This window comes from Podarcis erhardii, assembly GCF_964252035.2.
Source record: "Podarcis erhardii genome assembly, chromosome: 6".
Classification (NCBI taxonomy): Eukaryota; Metazoa; Chordata; class Lepidosauria; order Squamata; family Lacertidae; genus Podarcis; species Podarcis erhardii.
This window is the reverse complement of record NC_138510.1, coordinates 87134836-87150098: the sequence shown is the minus strand read 5'-3', so window position 1 is coordinate 87150098 and position 15263 is coordinate 87134836.

Below are 15263 nucleotides of genomic sequence, written 5' to 3'. Positions count from 1 at the left end.
GCCCATCACGGATTGTCTTAGTAGCAAAAAGAAATTTGTTTGGACGGGAGAAGCGCAGCAAGCGTTCGAACGCTTAAAGCAGGCGTTTGCGTCGGAAGAGCAACTTTTGCACGTGGATCTACAACAACCAATGAGAGTGGAGACTGACGCGTCAGACCGAGCGGTGGGGGCCGTTCTTCTCCAGCCGGGAAAAGATACGTCTGAATGGAGACCGTGTGCATTCTTCTCGTGGAAGTTGAACAAATCAGAGAGGAACTACACAGTGTACGACCGAGAACTGCTCGCCATTCATGAAGCATTCCGGAAATGGTGGCACTTGCTGATTGGGGCGCAGCACAAGGTTCAAGTCCAAACTGACCACAAAAATCTGGAATACTGGAGAACAGCCCGAGTGCTGAACCAGAGACAAGTGAGATGGGCCCAGGAGTTCTCCAAATTCCACTTTGAGATTCATTACGTGCCCGGCTCCGAGAACGTGAGGGCGGACGCTCTTTCCAGGAAACCTGAGTACTTAGAGGGGGAGGGAGCGCCTGAGGCAAGGCATGTAATCCCTGAAGACCGCTGGGTGTGTGGGGCGGCATTGGTGGGGCAGAGGGAACTGATAGAGGGTACGGAGAACGATGAATACGCCCAAGAGAAACTCAGAGAGCTCCGGAGGACAGAGGAGAACACAGGGGGGTTCGAAGAAAAGAACGGGGCGTTGTATTACAAAGGGGCACTGTACATACCCGACGGGGAACTGAGGGGCAGAGTACTCAAGCAGTTGCATGACAGCCCCACAGCGGGACATTTTGGACAGCACAAAACCATGTGGTTGGTTACCAGGGAGTTTTGGTGGCCCAAGGTGAGGGAGGACGTACGGGAATATGTCAGGGGTTGCGACAGGTGCCAGCGAGCGAAAGGAGAGAGGGTGGCGCCAGCGGGGCTATTACAACCCTTACCCACGCCCGAAAGGCCATGGGAGGCAGTATCCATAGATTTTATGACGGACCTGCCAAAATCCAAAGGCAAAACAGCTGTCATGGTGGTGGTAGATCAATTAACCAAGATGTGTCATTTTATAGCTTGTTCACATGCAGTCACAGTGGAGGAAACTGCCAAGTTGTTTGTAGAACATATTTTCAAGTTGCATGGCGCCCCCTTGAGGGTTTTGAGCGACAGAGGGAAACAATTTACTTCCAGGTTCTGGAGGAAACTTATGAGCTTACTGCACGTAGAACTCAATTTCTCAACTGCCCGGCACCCAGAAACCAATGGGCAAGCGGAAAGGGCAAATGGGGTTTTACAACAATACCTGAGGTGTTATGTAAAAGACAGAGAAAATGATTGGGTGGATAAGTTACCGCTAGCAGAATTTGCCTACAACAACGCGGAGAACGTGTCCACAGGGATGAGTCCCTTCCTGGCAAATTATGGGTGTCACCCCCGGGCATTCCCAGGAGAGGGAGGGGAGAGGTGGAGCGTGCCGGCGGCGGAATATTTTTTTGAAGAGATGGAGGCGATCCACCGTCAGCTTCAACTTAACTTAGAGAAAGCCAAGGAAGAATATAAGAAGCAAGCAGACAGAAATAGGAGGGAAGGTGAAACTATAAGGGTGGGGGACCGGGTGTGGTTGTCCACCCAAGGGCTACCGTTCAAGGGCGGGAGTAAGAAATTGAGGCCCAAAAGATTGGGACCCTTTGAGGTCATACAGCAGGTCAACCCAGTGGCATTCAAACTCAGGCTGCCCAGTCACATGAAATTACACCCAGTATTTCACAGGTCATTACTGTCGCCGTACCGAGAGGGACGTGAGTGGGGGGAGCGTGAGAGAGAGGCCACCCAAACGCCCGTGATAGAAGAGAGAGAGCGCGACATGAACGTGGCAGGAATCATTGATTCCAGGTGGAAGGGGAATCAGGTGGAATATCTGGTAGAATGGGAGGGGGAAGCAGAGTCGGAAAACACTTGGGTACCAGCAGAGGTAGTCAATGACGAGGTTTTAATAGAAACATTTCATCAGCGTTTCCCAAGAAAACCGCAACCCGTGGCTCGATTTAGAAGGGAACACTTTGGGACCACCGATGAGGGAGGAGAGTTTGAAGGGTTCCCAGAGTCAGGGGTGGGTGAAGAAGCCGACTCCGACGAAGAAGAGGAAGACGGGGAGAGAGACGGTACGCCGTGGCTAGAAGTGTTAGAATCCTCGGACGACGAGGAGAGTTCCTTCAGGGGCTTTCCGCCCTCACCGCCAGTGGGAGAGGAGGCGGGAGGGGGTGAAGGGGGCCCTGGGGGGGAGGTGGATGTCAGGGAACTGCCATCGGAGAGACAGGTGGTGGACAGGCTCCAGGAGAACAGGAGAGAATCTGCAGCAGAAGAGGGAACCAGCAGGGGGAGTGCAGGAGTCACAGCGGTGGGGAGGCTCTGGGATGCTTCCAGTGAGAGTAGTGGAGAGGTAACGGGACCCCCGTTGGGAACTCCCACCCTTCGCCGGAAACTGTCACGCAGAGAGTCACGAAAGCGCATGTCTGTCAAACAGCTTTTATGTTGGCGTAAATTCCGTAGACGCCCACTGTCAGATTCTACCAGCGACTGACGGAGTCATGCTTTGGGGGCTCCGTTAGTGCATCGGTTTGGATGACCAGCCAAACCCCAGAGGGATCAAGCTTTTACGCACAAGCAGCTCATTATCCCATCACAGATACCTAAACAAGAAACTGAAAAGACCCAACTTAAGAACTACCGCCCCATCTCACTCCTAAATGTGGATTACAAAATTTTTGCGGATATTTTGGCAAGTAGGTTTAAAAAAGTACTTAATGAAGTGATCCATAAGGACCAGGCTGGCTTTCTCCCCGGTAGGCATTTGTTTGATAATACAAGAAACATTATTGACATTTTGGAACTTTTACAAACAAATCTTAACACTAGAGCGGTTTTAATCTTTATTGATGCGGAGAAAGCCTTTGATAACATTTCTTGGATGTTCATGAAGAAAAATTTGGAAGGGATGGGAGTGGGGCGGGGGTTTGAAAATGGAATAGAGGCGATTTATTCAGAACAAAAAGCTAAACTGATAGTAAACAATGTGGTGACAGAGGAGTTTAAAATTGAAAAAGGGACACGACAGGGGTGCCCTCTATCCCCCCTATTGTTCATTTCAGTTCTGGAGGTGCTATTGAACATGATTAGAAAGGACCGGTCTGTACAAGGAATTGAGGTCGGAGTGAAACAATATAAATTGAAAGCTTTTGCAGATGATTTGGTATTAACACTACAGGAGCCAGTCTCTAGTACTAAAAGGGTGTTAGAATTAATTTCTGATTTTGGTCGGGTGGCAGGATTTAAGCTGAACAAGCAAAAAACTAAGGTTTTAGCAAAAAATTTGACAACTACAGAAACAGATGAGTTCCTGAAAGAAACAGAACTAAATGTGGTTAAAAAAGTAAAATACTTAGGGGTGTATCTGACCCCCCAAAATCTGAATTTGTTTAAAGATAATTATGAGAAATGTTGGTCAGAAATCAAAAGAGACTTGGAAATATGGTCGAGATTGAAACTTTCCTTGTTGGGCCGAATAGCAGCTATAAAGATGAATGTATTGCCGAAAATGCTATTTCTGTTCCAGGCCCTACAGATCGTGGACAAAGTGGATTGTTTTGGAAAGTGGCAGAAGGATATTTCCAAGTTTGTTTGTCAGGGCAAAAAGCCCCGAATAAAGTTTAAAACACTAACTGATGCGAAAGAAAGAGGGGGATTTGCCCTGCCAGACTTGAGGTTATATTATGAATCTGCAGCCTTCTGCTGGTTGAAAGATTGGATCTTATTGGAGAACACTGATGTCCTAGATCTAGAAGGGTTTGATAATGCTTTTGGGTGGCATGCATATTTGTGGTATGACAAGGTTAAAGTTCACAAATTGTTTAAAAACCATATTGTCAGAAGAGCAATTTTGATGGTCTGGACAAAATATAAGGACTTATTGAAGAGTAAGACTCCGAGGTGGCTCTCACCGGTGGAGGCCAAGGCACGTAAGAGACTTAACATGGAAGCCTACTGGCCTAAATATTGGGAAATAATTGAAAAAATCGGAGACAATTGGAGGTTGCTGAGCTTGGAAAAATTAAAAAACAAGGTGCGAGATTGGTTGCACTATGCTCAAATCCAGGAGGTTTTTAAAGTGGACAAAAAGGTTGGATTCCAGGTGGAAAAATCGAAATTAGAGACAGAATTGTTAGAGCCAAAAAATAAACTACTTTCGAGAATGTATAACTTGCTGCTTAAATGGAATACACAGGATGAGACAGTCAAATCCGCCATGATAAAATGGGTGCAGGACTTGGGGCACAACATTATGTTTGAAGACTGGGAAAGGTTATGGAACACCGGAATGAAATTTACGGCATGTAGTGCCTTGAAGGAAAATATTATGAAAATGATATACCGGTGGTACATGACCCCAGTCAAACTTGCTAAGATATATCACCTGTCTGACAATAAATGTTGGAAATGTAAAGAGGCAGAAGGAACATTCTTTCACCTCTGGTGGACTTGCCCGAAAGTGAAGGCCTTTTGGGAGATGATTCATAATGAACTAAAAAAGGTACTTAGACTTACCTTACCTAAGAAACCGGAGGCCTTTCTTCTGAGCATTGTGGACCAGAGAGTACTTAAGAAAGATAGAATTTTTTTTATGTATGCTACCACAGCAGCAAGTATCCTGATTGCTAAGCATTGGAAGACACAAGATTTACCCACGCTGGAGGAATGGCAGACGCAGTTGATGGACTATATGGAACTGGGCGAAATGACTGGCAGAATCCGAGACTTGGGAGAAGAAACAATTGAGGAGGACTGGGAAAAATTTAAAGACTATTTAAAAAAACATTATAAGTTGTATGAATGTTAAAAAATGCATTTTTTTAGGAAATTCTAGCTTCAGCAATTGTAAATTATTGAAATGAAAACTAAGGTACAAGAAGTTAGAGGTGAAACAATGAAATAACTTTATTGTGTTTAAGATAAAACATATAAGACTCGGGTTATAACATCTTTGAAATTAGGTAACATGATAAAATGAAAGATACAATAAGATTTGAAACAAGTCTAACAAATTGCTGATGTTTTTGTATCACAGAGAACGCAGGGTTTGGAGGTCGTGGGGAAGTCCATTAGATTTGTTGGAAAAAAAGAATACGGAAATATGTAACTTTTTCACTTTATATCTGTTTTTTTACTTTTCTTTTCTGTATTCCATAAACTTAATAAAAATATTATAAAAAAGGGCCTATAGGATATTCCAAATCTTGTTTCACACTCCTTTCAAGTACAAAGGCCCCCGAAGCTCCAACCTCCACCTGGCTCAGATTTGTATCCCAAAAGTCATTTGATCTCCACATAGGATGATCTCTCCATCTTTCATTTTCCAGACCAAGCCAGGCTTCCATCTCCAAAAATTTGCTTCTCCTAGTTGCCATCATGTAAGGCCTCAAATTGTAGTCCACCACTTGCCTCTGTAGGGTTACGGCTCCCCCTTTCATCACTTTAATCACAACATGATTCTCCTTCTCAAATTTTTCAATTTGTTCAATTGGAAGAGGTTCCTGTGCCGAGTTCTTGTCAGCTTCTTTACTAATACCCACTTTTGTTCCCAGGATTACAACATTAGTATCCATAACATTTATCTGGTCTTGCAGTTTTCCCAAAAGATAAAATGTCCTGTTCAGTTCACACTCAATTTCCTTCCCGACCACCATCCTTAAACAGTCCAAGGTCAAAGACTGGTTTCTCAAGACTTTATCTTTAAAAGCAATTTCCCAGCTGCTTCCTTAGGACAATATCCCAAAGCTCCCTCTAGAGGGATTAAAGTTCCTTTTCACTCCTTCCAGCACAGATCCAAAGGTCCCATACGTTAAATTGTAACAGTTCCTTCCTTCTTTTTAAACGTAATATTGTAACAAGACCGGACAGTAGAAACAAAGTCCTTCTTTTGTATCTTGACAGCTAACTTGACAGCTATCAAATTTATCTATTCACCATCAGCGGGCTCTCACAGACCACTCCCGGGTTTAGGGAAGTGGCGCTTCAATTCCCGAATTTTAACCTTCTCCTGCAGGCTCCCCTGCTTCCAAAAAGAATATTGATGGTAGTTTCAATCAGTGGAATTTAAATCCTTTACATAAAACTCTCCACGGCCTTAGTTAACAGGTTCTTTGCTTCAGTTTATTTACAGAAAGGGGAGCGGACTTCCTGTTTAGACCTTCCCCGATCGGTACCAATTTAAAAGTTCTTTAAAGATCCAATTTCCATTCTACTCACGGGTTGTTGTTTGAAATCCAATTGTCCACAAGAAAAAGCCAGCGCTCTCCAGCAACGGCTACACAGCTTCACTCCGTAAAAATAGTGGTCGATTCAAAACACCGTGCCGCTCACCCCACGTCACTTCAGAGCCCCGGAAAAGGGGTTTCCCTGTGGGTAGGGGGGCGCTCCTGGTGTCAGCCGAATCCCACGTTCCCAGGCTTCATTCGCCTGGGATTTCTAAAGGGTCTCCGCCTTCGCCGCGGCGGCACGACCCAAATTCCACGGAGCAGGTTCCTCTCAATCAGAGGAATGCCGCCATTGCCAATGGCGCTAACCCGGAAATCCCTGATCCCACTTTTCCTTAGGACATCTCTGTTTTCATCAGAGAATTGTTGGAGGGTATGGTAAAGGTAAAGCAACCCCTGACCATTAGGTCCAGTTGTGGCCGACTCTGGGGTTATGGCTCTCATCTCGCTTTACTGGCCGAGGGAGCCGGTGTACAGCTTCCGGGTCATGTGGCCAACACTGCTAGGTTGGCAGGAGCAGGGACCGAGCAACAGGAGCTCACCCTGTTGCGGGGATTCGAACCGCCGACCTTCTGATCGGCAAGTCCTAGGCTCTGTGGTTTAACCCACAGTGCCACCCGCGTCCCTGGAGGGTATGGTAGAGTGTCCCTATTTTCAGTGGAGAAATGTTGGATGGTATGGAGCTATGTGACCCCCGAGCCAAGGAGATAACTAACTGACTATACAACCTTTGGAAGACATCTAAAGGCAGCCCAATAGGCAGGGTTAAATAAAAAAAAGTTGTTGTTGAATAGGATGTCCCTATTTTCGTTGGAGAAATGTTGGAGGGTATGCCTTTAAGATTTGCCATGCAGATATGCATGCGTTTTCTCCATGCTGCCACTTGCTATGTTATCAGACAACTTCTTTGTTTCTTTTAAACTCATAGCTTCTTGAAAACGAGCGAGGACCCAACCAAAGAAGAACGGCAACTTAAGTTGACGGAATATGCTCAGCTTGCAGACTTAACGAATGGAATAAGAGAACAAGAGGAACATACATTTAGAGAAAATTGCAAAACGTTTATGGAATATATGGGAAATAAATGTGTAGAGCTGAAAACGCTGGCATCATTAAGATAAATTCAACAGTGTGAATAAGTTTTGATGGATGTAATACAGTGGTATCTCGCAAGACGAAATTAATTCGTTCTGCGAGTTTTTTTGTCTTGCGATTTTTTCGTCTTGCAAAGCACGGATTTTGGAAAAGCTTCAAAAATCACCAAAGCCTTCAAAAAACTCAAAAAAGGCTACCACACCGCGTGCTATGAGTTGCTCCTCAAAGTCAAGTCGCAGCTGCACCCCCTGAATGCACGGTTTTAAGAAAAAGGAAACAAACTTGCAAGACGTTTTCGTCTTGCGAAGCAAGCCCATAGGGAAATTCGTCTTGCGAAGCAACTAAAAAAACGAAAAACTCTTTCGTCTTGCGAGTTTTTCGTCTTACGAGACATTTGTCTTGCGAGGTACCACTGTAATGGAATAATGAATGGTATAGTTTTTGTAAAATATGCAGGGATTTATGATATTTAAAATGAACCATGGAAAGAGAAGAAGGGAAGTCATTTATATCTTAAGGATGTAAAAATGAGTACTTTAAATTGCCAAACAGAAAATTTAATAAAAATTATAGATATATGTTTAAAAAATCATGGCTTCTTTAAGGAAAACCTGGTTTGGGATAATTAGTCAGCCTGGCTGGTTTGGGTGGCAGTGCTTCAGATGCAATGCTAATAATAACAATATCATCATCATCATCATCATCATCATCATCATCATCATCATCATCATCTATACCCCGCCCATCTGGCTCGGTTTTCCCAGCCACTCTGGGCGGTTTCCAGTAGTGGATTCGCAACTCTGTTCCTCCCTGCTGCTCTTCACTGGGAGTTAGGATTCCCCCCTAAATTAACTTATGTTATCAGAGTTAACTGCGTGGACACCTTGTTTTAGAGGGGGAGAACAAGAAAAAAAAATCTCCCACTCTCTGCTCAGCGCCCCTTCAGCGAAGCGGCCGGAGAAATGGAGCCCCTTCCATTTCTCCTCCTGCTTCGCTGAAGGGGCGCTGCGCAGCTCTCCCTCTCTGCTGAAGCCAGGAGAGTCTTCCTCTCCCGGCTTCAGCAAAAGGAACCCGAAGCCTTTGGAGAGCAGCGCGAGTTCCTGCTGCGCTCCGCAGGCTTCAGGCGGCTATCCCTGAAGCCAGGAGAGCGACAGGGATTGGTGCGCACTGACCCCTCTCGCTCTCCAGGCTTCAGCGAAAGCAACGTGTAGCCTCTGGAGTGCAGAGGGAGCGCTCCCTCTGCGTTTCGGAGGCTTCGTGTTGCTATCGCTGAAGCCAAGGAGCCTGCATTCGCTCCATAGGACGCACACACATTTCCGCTCAATTTTTGGAGGGGAAAAAGTGCCTCCTATAGAGCGAGAAATGCGGCACTTTCTAATCCCAGGGCTTCACCTGGAGGAGGCAACCAGCCCTTCAGTGGACTTCTTCCCTGAACAACTGGCATAAATAAGAAGCTATTACGCCTCTGCAAACTTTGAGTAATGTACATTGCCAAGCCCATGGCAGCAATGCCTTGGAAAATTTGGTGCCAGATGTTTTGTGGAATTAGAGCACAATAAGATAAACTGTGTTTGTTGTTTTTGTGGGGAGGGGAATCAGCCAATGGTGAGAATAATGAATCAGTACATGACATAAGAGCAAAAGACCTTGTTAATCAAACTAAATAATGTGTTAATCAACAGCCCATTTAATAGTTATTTAATCGCAGTGTTTCTGTAGTCGATTTATATTTTAAAAATGCAATGATTTCTCTGATTTAAAGCCCAGGAGAAGACATCATGGCATAACTTTCCTCCCACGGGGCTTTCTCATATCAGGAAGAAGGATAGACAGCTGAGGAGACTGCAGTGTGTTGGAAATATATTTAATGGAAAGAAAAAGAAAAAAGATGCACAGATCACATCTGACCACTTTGAAGCAATAAGGTCAGCTCAGAACTCAACACTCACTGGAGTTGAGGCAGAAAGAAAATGAAGTTTCCTTTGAAGGGGAGGAAACTTTTAGGATTGAAAGGCTGATTTCAGCATAAAACTAATCACAGCCCCAGCTTTATGGGGCTGAGGTGTCTTCGCCCCCCTCCAATATCTGTTGGGAGGGGGCCGGCCCCCCTCAATGTTGAAACAGTGGAGGCGGCCGAGTGTGGAGCTGAGCATAACATGGTTTCAATGGCTGGCTCCACCTGAGCGTGAGAGAGGAGAAACCACAATACACATCACAGGCATGATGTCACACACACAATGTGCGCTGGGCACGTGATGTCACACATGCATGACCTCACACACATGTGACGCACACCTTGGCCCCCTCAGACTTGGGCACAAGTTGGGCCCCTCGAATTCACTTCATAGCTATGATTTGTTAGGAGAGGTTCCCTGGAATCAGAATAAAACAAATTCCTTCCAGTAGCACCTTAAAGACCAACTAAGTCAGTTCTTGGTATGAGCTTTCGTGTGCATGCACACTTCTTCAGATACACAAGAACTGACTTAGTTGGTCTTTAAGGTGCTACTGGAAGGAATTTGTTTTGTTTTGACTATGGCAGACCAACACGGCTACCTATCTGTAACTGGAATCAGAATGTGAGGGTCTTCCTTTAACTGACTGTGGATTCAGCTACATTTGTCACAATACAGTAGTACCTCGGGTTACATACGCTTCAGGTTACATATGCTTCAGGTTACATACGCTTCAGGTTACAGACTCTGCTGACCCAGAAATAGTACCTAGGGTTAAGAACTTTGCTTCAGGATGAGAACAGAAACCGTGCTCCGTCAGCGCGGCGGCAGCAGGAGGCCTCATTAGCTAAAGTGGTGCTTCAGGTTAAGAACAGTTTCAGGTTAAGAACGGACCTCCGGAACAAATTAAGTATTTAACCCGAGGTACCACTGTAACATGATTTGAATGGGCTTTAAACATACAGTACCAGATGACGCCAGAGAGTAAGAATGGTTTAAAACAGGCTTTCTCGTTGGAACTTTTTCCTTTTGGTAAAAGCGATCTAATTTCTGACCCACTTACAGCATTGTCTTCCTGTGTTTAAGACCCACCCTGTCTCTGGGTGGAAGCGGCAATCTCAGGATCTATCATCTGCAAGCTGGCCCAGCTAGGGATGCTAGAGGAATACCTAGTAACGCAGATTCCTATGCTCAGGGGTCTACCCCCAATCATTCAGCATGGACACAGAGGATCAGCTCCAAGGGCCTTCTGGTGGTTCCCTCACTGTGAGGTTACAGGGGACCAGGCAAAGGGCCTTTTTCGTAGTGGTGCCCGCCCTGTGGCATGCCCTCCCATCAGATGTCAAGGAAATAAGCAACTATCTGACTTTTAGAAGACATCTGTTTAGGGACGTTTTTAATGTTTGGTGTTTCATTGTGTCTTTAATATCCTGTTGGAAGCTGCCCAGTGTGGCTTGGGAAACCCAGCCAGATGGGCGGGGTATAAATCAATCAATCAATCAATCAATCATCATCATCATCATCAATATCATCATCATCATTTCAGGCTAATGTGAGGATTAGAATTTAGTGATCACATTGGTCTGTTAAGGGTGGTTGGAGCTGTAGTTTTGTGAGGTCTAAGCTCCAGTTCTCAGGGTTCTTTAGGGAAAGCCATGTGCTTTAAAAATGTGTGTTGTCGATGTGAACCTCAGTATACTTATAAGAAGGCTTTTGTCTCTGGTGAGGAGCTTGTCCAGGTTTTCTCAGGAAAATAGTGTTGCAGACTAGCAGAAGGGAAGAGCGCACAACCTCTCTGTGTATGTTTATTTGCCTGGCCTTGACACTTGGTGGTGAACAAGAGCGATGGAGCCTTTAGTGTCATTGACCCAGTCCTGTGCAACTAATGTGCCAACTTTTCAGTATTTGATGAAAAAAAATCTATTGTGTCATACCTATGCAGGCAATTAAGAGTACACCCCCCCACAGTTGTCTATTGATGTTTGTTTTTAATTCTTCTGCTTTTAACTTTTTTAAAAAAAAGAAAAGAAAAAAGAAGAAGGTACAATTTTATTGTCTGGTTTTATTATTTTTACGTTGTTGTAAACCACTGTGATTTACTTCTCTGATACAGCGGTATATAAGCATTATAAAAACCACCAATACGGTCCTTGCAAGAAACTGTGAAATCCAAGGCACTTTTCAGTAAAATTCATCCCAAGTGGAATTCAAACCACATTTGGAAGGTTATGTGCAAGAAAAACATATCTAAAGTTATTTCAAGAACTCACAGCTCAACCTGAACCTGAAGGGAATGAGAATGAGAATATGAGCATTAGAAGAATATTTAATTATACGAGTACCTGCTTAATAGAGGGTTCTGTACCCCCTTCTTTCCCCTGACTTTTTCCATAAAGAACTTCACTGTGCAAATACCAGCCTTCATGCTGTTAGCTGCTAAGGGAGAAGTTGAACTCCAATTAAGAAAGGATCAGACGCCTTCGATCTCAAATTAATTATTAAGGTTTGAATGCTGGCATCATCCTTCTCGTAGTTTTGTGCTACTTTTGGACTGATATCCCTTCGACCCTGTTTTTCTTTCTTTCTTTTTTAATTTTTACTTCATAAATAGCCTTGCACATACAATGATTGATAACTTTGACTGTGTAGTACAGTCGGGGAATTCATTTTGCCACATTGAAAGGTAATTTATCATAGCCGAGGTGTCATTGCAATTTGCCTCATCTGACTGTAGCTTCCACTGCTTTTGGGGCTGTAATGAACCCCAAGGCTTGTTCTAATTTAACTTTGCCCTCGTGGAAAGTATTTTTTCAACAAAGCGAACATCCACGGTTCCTTTTTCAGGTGTATTCCCAGAGATTCCCCCAAAGAAGAAGAGCTACTGCTACACATGGATGCACAACAGCTATATGTCAAGGGAGGCAGTTTTGATGTGGTAGGTAGGTTGATCTGCTAGGCTGAGCTTAGGTGACTTCAGATGTTTGTGTGTGCATGCATGGACATGTAAAAATCCCAACGGGTCTCAGGACCCAGTTTTATATGTTGTTGTTTAGTCATTTAGTTGTGTTCGACTCTTCGTGACCCCATGGATCAGAGCACGCCAGGCACTCCTGTCTTCCACTGCCTCCCACAGTTTGGTCAAACTCATGCTGGTAGCTTCGAGAACACTATCCAACCATCTTGTCCTCTGTTGTCCCCTTCTCCTTGTGCCCTCAGTCTTTCCCAGCATCTGGTTCTTTTCCAGGGAGTCTTCTTTTCTCATGAGGTGGCCAGAGTATTGGAGCCTCAGCTTCAGGATCTGTCCTTCTACTGAGAACTCATGACTGATTTCCTTAAGAATGGATGGGTTTGATCTTCTTGCAGTCCATGGGACTCTCAAGAGTCTCCTCCAGCACCATAATTCAAAAGCATCAGTTCTTCGGCGATCAGCCTTCTTTATGGTCCAGCTCTCACTTCCATACATCACTACTAGGAAAACCATAGCTTTAACTATACGGACCTTTGCTGGCAATGTGATGTCTCTGCTTTTTAAGATGCTGTCTGGGTTTGTCATTGCTTTTCTCCCAAGAAGCAGGTGCCTTTTAATTTCGCGGCTGCTGTCACCATCTACAATGATCATGGATCCCAAGAAAGTAAAATCTCTCACTGCCTCCATTTCTTCCCCTTCTATTTGCCAGGAGGTGATGGGACCAGTGGCCATGATCTTCGTTTTTTTGATGTTGAGCTTCAAACCCCTTCATGGATCACTGCCTTGCTGTGGTGAAGGGGCTTGAATAACTCAGAGAAGCTATGAACTATGCCAAGCAGGGCACCCAAGATGGACAGGTCATAGGGGAGAGTTTTGACCAAACGTGATCCACCTGGAGCAGGAACTGGCAAGCCACTCCAGTATCCCTGCCAAGAAAACTCCATGGACAAAACCAACAGTTTTATATATTACCACAATTAAGTAGCGAAAGGAACAGTATAAGACATGGGTAGGCAACCTAAGGCCCGGGGGCCAGATCTGGCCCACGGGTTAATTGTGGGGCCTGCCATGGTTTTACATAAGTAGAATGTGTGCTTTTATTTAAAATGCATCTCTGGGTTATTTGTGGGGCATAGGAATTCATTCATCCCCCCCCCCAAAAAAAAAATTAGTCTGGCCCCCCACAAGGTCTGAGGGACAGTGGACCAGCCACCTGCTGAAAAAGTCTGCTGACCCCTGGTATAAGACATGGGTAGGCAAATTAGGCCTGGGGGCCAGATCTGGCCCAATCACCTTCTCAATCCAGCCCACGGATGGTCCGGGAATCAGCGTGTTTTTACATGAGTAGAATGTGTCCTTTTATTTAAAATGCATCTCTGGGTTATTTGTGGGGCCTGCATGGTGTTTTTACATGAGTAGAATGTGTGCTTTTATTTAAAATGCATCTCTGGGTTATTTGTGGGGCATAGGAATTCGTTCATTATTTCCCCCCAAAAAATATAGTCTGGCCCCCCACAAGGTCTGAGGGATAGTGGACCAGCCCCCTGCTGAAAAAGTTTGCTGACCCCGAACTAGCCCCTCCAATGTGGGCAAATTCTGGCAAATTATACACCAGTAGATCCAGGGTGGTGGTTGTTTTGTATGTGTGCTAGGCGCTCACCCCCCCCCCATCATTTTCATTTATGAATCACTTCCTATAAGCATCTCAAAGCTTCAAAGTCTCCTCCTCCATACCATTAAGGTTTGTCCACAAAGGTATGCATCAAACTTGAATGACTTCTTCATCCCCAGGCAAAGCAGGGTGTCCAAGTTATTTTGGCAAAGTAGGATATCTGAGGTAGCACCTAGACAATCCTGACTTCAAAAAGAAAATGCTGAGGAATAATGTCACTAACCCCTTCATGCCATGGCGAAGAGGCTTGTATAACTCAGAGAAGCTATAAGCTATGCCATGCAGGGCCACCCAAGATGGACAGGTCATAGTGGAGAGTTTTGACCAAATGTGATCTACCTGGAGCAGGAACCGGGAAGCCACTCCAATATCCCTGCCAAGAAAACTCCATGGACAAAGACAACAGGCATATTTGGGAAAGATTGAGGGCACAAGGAGAAGGGGATGACAGAGGACGAGATGGTTGGACAGTGTTCTCGAAGCTACGAACATGAGTTTGACCAAACTGGGGAAGGCTGTGGAAGACAGGAGTGCCTGGCGTGCTCTGGTCCATGGGGTCACGAAGAGTCGGACACGACTAAACGACTCAACAACAACAACAATGTCACTAAGCTTGCCATGACACCATGCTAACAGGGTGATGGGAGAAGGAAGATCAAACACCAGAGTGGGAAAGGATGGAGGGAAAGATCTATCGTGACTGACATGTCAAGGTTGTAATCAGAGGCAACAGTCATACCTGGAAAGCTACCGGTAATCCCTTTTAGTTCTTCCCTCCAAAATATACAGTTTTAAAGGTGCCCAACACAAATACTCCTGAACCTATTTGTCAAGCTTCTTACCTATCTTATGTCTTCAGTTTTCAAACCAATTCCCCACAAAACACTATAGGAAACTCCTTTTTATTTATTTTTTCACACACTCTAAAATTTTAATCCTCTGCTCTTGCAGGAATACCACCTCAACTATCCTTCTGAAATTTTTCGGTATTCATGCCCTCATAAAGTTGACTTGGCCTGCAAATTTCATCCATTTGTACCCCAATATATATAAAAAGTTACATGAACATTTCAGCACCCCCCCCCCGGTAAGAGTTATTAAGTCTTAAAGCATCATAGTCACTCTCACTCTGAAAGTGCTGAAATGTTAGCTTGCTTTCGCCTTCTTGCTACTACTCAGTAGTTATTATCATGAGGTTAAGTTTAGTCACCATACACAGTACTGTTTCTTGAGTTAATACCCCAGGATAACAACTGGCTGACTTAATGGGT